Source organism: Odontomachus brunneus, unplaced genomic scaffold, assembly GCF_010583005.1.
Source record: "Odontomachus brunneus isolate Ranch 3 - 2012 unplaced genomic scaffold, Obru_v1 Obru_scaffold_144, whole genome shotgun sequence".
NCBI lineage: Eukaryota > Metazoa > Arthropoda > Insecta > Hymenoptera > Formicidae > Odontomachus > Odontomachus brunneus.
This window is the reverse complement of record NW_022639594.1, coordinates 824,317-828,619: the sequence shown is the minus strand read 5'-3', so window position 1 is coordinate 828,619 and position 4,303 is coordinate 824,317. Positions and strand designations below refer to the sequence as shown.

The 4,303-nt window shown below is 49.6% G+C and overlaps 1 protein-coding gene across 10 annotated transcripts in view; it reads right to left on the bottom strand.

Annotated features, from left to right (window-relative positions):
* The window catches only part of LOC116850399 (nephrin-like), a 539,959-nt gene that overhangs the window by 13,302 nt on the left and 522,354 nt on the right, over positions 1-4,303 (bottom strand). The gene's annotated exons all lie outside the window — the stretch shown is intronic.

The window sequence follows — 4,303 nt, the reverse complement described above, 5'->3', positions numbered from 1 at the left end:
GAGAGAGAGAGAGAGAGAGAGAGAGAGAGAGAGAGAGAGAGAGAGAGAGAGATTGATGCAAAAGCATACGCAAAATGAACGACATAGGATATCTGTATTCGGAGCTGTAACAATGCGGTATCGAATATTTTGCGAGAGAGTTTCCCGGAGAACAGGGATCGAATTTTATTAATGCAAAAACCGCGAAGTAATAAGAGTTAGAATCTGTATTAGGCGGTACCGCGATCATTTATAAGTCGTGTGTTGGAAAGACATCCTCATCCTCGTGTGTCGCGAGGTCGCAGACCGGCGAATATGAAGATGAGAGACGCAGAAGATGAGAGAGGATGCAGAAGCGAATTTAGCCGATTTAGCGTCGGTCACTTGAGGAGCTTGCACGCTAAATCAACAGTGCTACTTGAGTAGCGGGAAACCTTTGTTCCGGATCATCTATCATAGGTGCACGCATTCGTCAAAGCTAATGAAGGATAGTCGAGAAGTGACTTCGATTTAGATCCTCTTTGACGCATTTAGCCAATATCCCGTCGAGAATGCGTTATTCCTAGAATGCAAGATGCCCGCGAAAATTCCAGGGAGCGAGGGAGACATAAGTCCCAAGCCCGCAAAGCGGACATGTTCCACCTTTGATTTGCGTTCCAAAGACACTGCAGCTGCGCTGTTCCAAATTTTTCGTAAATCTCGCAAATCTTTTGGATCTTAAATCTAAATTTAAAGCACCTGCCGCGCTAGTTTTAAGATTGATTTAAAATCCGAAAAGCTCCCCCGAGAAATTGCCCGGATTTTACAAGAAACTCTGGATGATTACTGCGGCCTTAGAGTGCAAAGGGTTAACGTTTCAGGAATCAGCTTACAGCAGAAACGCGCGTTGCGTGTACGTGGGAAACGCGAAAAAGTCGCTGCAATTAAAAGTATAACACAGTTCATGTAACTTGATCTCTTTAAAAAAATCTACCATATTCTTGCAAGAATTTCTTCGTGACTGATTGAGTAACATTCTGCAAATTATGTGCCGTTAAATGGCAAGATGATGGAGATTGTGTTTCAACAAAAATTCCTTAGAATATAATTATAACATTAATGAGTCGAGAAAAAACGAATAAACGTTGCACACTCGCTCAATCGCGACCAACCGAAACGGCTCAGAGAGGATCGATGCCGATCGATCGATTCTTCCTTTAGAATTTGCGTGCAATATGCAGCGCGCATATCCGCGTTTACATGTACACACGCATGTACGTGTTTACGCGTATGGACACGCTTGATGGTGCGTGTCGGGGGCGAAATCGGACAGCAATTACCACCGCAATCCCGCGCTGTGGAGTAGATTGGCCGCCGCTGACTGGCTGGCTGGTTGGTTCACTTGCATAGCAGAGTTGAAAGGACAAGATCCTGTGGCGAGGCCCGGGTCGCGGATCTTGAGCGTCTCGTTCATAATAAACGCTTATCGGCTCTGATTCTCGGTGACTCGGAGATTTTGGAGTCGGCGAGCTCTAATCTCAATTATTGTAGGAAGCATTGTGTGCCACCGACATCGATAGAACTCTTTATCTGATGCTACATTATCTCCCGGCCCCTTTGCTTTAATGCCGTTTAAATTCAAATACCCCGCGGGATCGTTTCGACCGAATTATCCGAGCCACCACCGCGCGAGATCAATCCTATTCCGTCTTGCGTAAGAAGCGCGATTGCGACTCGCTGTTTGCGATTAGGGCGTGTTCGGGCATTTCATGGACATCCTTTATACAATCGCGCGTTGGTCGACTTTTTAATTACTTGGCATTCAACTCGTGTCTAACTCTCTTCTTTTTTCTTTCTGTTTTTTGTATCTAAAGTCTCGAGGGCCTGGAGCCGTCAAATCCTGGGACGCAGTCTTTTCCACGGAACAGCCAGTGATCGTCGGAACCTCGCGACGACAAAAGGACTACTCTCGTCGGCGGACGAGCAGACAAGAGAAAATGTCTTCGCGCAGAGTGGAAGTGCGGGGCGAGATGGACAGGGGTGCTAATTATTCTTTCCCGCTGGACCGTGAAAAAAGACGTCCGCCTCGTCCGGGACGCGAAATAACCGGGCGAGGTTACGCGATAAAAACGGAAATGGAAGGGAAAGCTTAGCGCGCCCTCACACACACACATACACACACACCCACACACATATACACATATATACACCTAAAGATGGAACCCCGACAACGTCTGACGGGCTAGCTCGTAGAAACGAGGAGGAGCGCAAAGCCGGATGGGAATATGAAACGAACGGGCCGATGGAGCAGGGAAAGACCAGAGAGAAAGGAGAGACGAAAAATGACGACGGGGGTAAACAGAGGTAAGTGAAGTTAACGATCGGGCAAGAAGAGCGGCAAAAATGACCCCGGGAAAATTACCGCACGCGCAACGGCTTAATGTCCAAAAAGAAGGGGTGAGAGAAAGCGAATAAGGGAAAGAGTGAGAGAGGGAGGGATGAAAGGAGAGCAAGAGGGAAAGAGAGAGGGTGAGATTGAGAGAGAAAAAAGAAAGTCAGGGAGGACGAGGTCGTGAGCGAGAACGAGAGCACGAGGGAGATATTACAACAACGGAGAGAGAGAGAAAGGGAGAGAAGAAAGCTGCAGCTGCTTAATGACCACCCTGTATATTCGTATCTCTCTTAGATAGGCTTTCCTTTTCCTCCCTGTCCTTTGCAGTTCCGCTTTACTCTCTTTTCTACCCCGACTCCTTCGCAGCGGTACCGGTGCGCTGGGTGCCGCCGGGACCATTATCTGTAATTGCTTTCCTTAATTCGATGTTCGTTGCCTATGTGGTGGGACAAAAAATTCGCGTAATAACTTGGAAAAGGGTTAAGTGTGTAGCCGTGACGTGTAGCGCCGCGCGGGAAGTCTCCTTTCGAGTTCGTCAATTCCCTTCGATTTCCGCAATCAATCCCTTATCGTACATCCCTTCCTATATATCCTATATATTATAATTGTGTAATCATCCAAATCTCTTTTTCACAATCGCACCTATGTGATCTCTCTGGTACTTTTGCGACTCTTCTATTTTTCCACGCGTCCCAACAGGACGAATTGGCGTTGTCCTGGAACTCGGTAATTACAGCCACCCTGTGGCTGTAACCGCGAGCGCACGGAAGAGAACGGAATTCCGAGCGAACGTCTCCTCTCCTTCTCCCCCGGGAGATCGATCGCGGAAATAAATCGCGCGGCAAAAATCTCCTTCTCGCGTCTGACACTCGGCTACGGATTTCTCAATTTGTTTTTGAGCGGCGCCGCGCCGGGCGATCCGGTCAGGGGTTGAAAGTCACGCTGGAACAGACGTGTGTACGGAGGTAGCGCGCGACGGCTCGCATCGAGCGGCAAATTGATCGACGCGACGACCGTAAATCACTTTACTGACAATTGATTCGGTGCTACTCGTTTTACCTCGGACGCAGACTGCGCGCGGCATCCCGCGGTAATGTTTACGAGGATGCACGTGCACGTAACACTAGCCACGTCGCGTGCGTTACGTGCGTGCTCGCGTGTGGGTGGCGCTTCATTTGCTTGTGTTTAATGATCCGCAACGTGACGCGGCCGTAACGTTTCGCCACGTTCTCATTGCGTTTCGCTGTAGCCGTATCTCTCCCGTCGAGACGGGAGATACGCTGGTTCGCTGCTGCGCCGATGCGTTCACCAAGGAAATTCGCTTCGAGGTCAAGAATCGTCGCGCGATACTTCGCGATCGAAGAGTCACACATTCGACAGTTAGTATTATTTCATACAGAACATGCATTCACTTTCGCGATACATCGTTTTTCCTCCATTCCTATGAAAAATCTAGCTAATTTAGCTTAATCCTCGATGCTTCCCCGAGGAAAATGTCGAGGCATTCTGCGTAAGAAACTCGGAATAAAATATCGGCCGCGCAGATCGTATCGTTTGAGACCCCTAAAAGACGATGTATATTCTCACACAGCACAACGCGCTCACTGAAACTCAAAGGAAGTTAGTGTTTGATCCATATGACGTCGCGGTGCATCGCCTCGATTCGTTCCGCGGTTCGACGTCACCGGCGAGATACTTCGGTACTTTTCGGAGTTAATTCCGCCGCGTTTCCGGCGGCTTCTTCGCGATAAGCGGCGCGATGTATACGGACGCCTAATGGGGTGTGGTGCGTTCGTCTCGTAACGTTGTCTCGAGGGTGGTGATCCGTCTTGCTTACCGCCTCGCGTCGCTGACACCACCCACCTCGAGAGAACAGCCGCTCTATCCGATTCATCCCTATTCCCCCCCCCCCCCCCCCCCCCCCCCCCCCCCCCCCCCTCCCCCCCCCCCCCC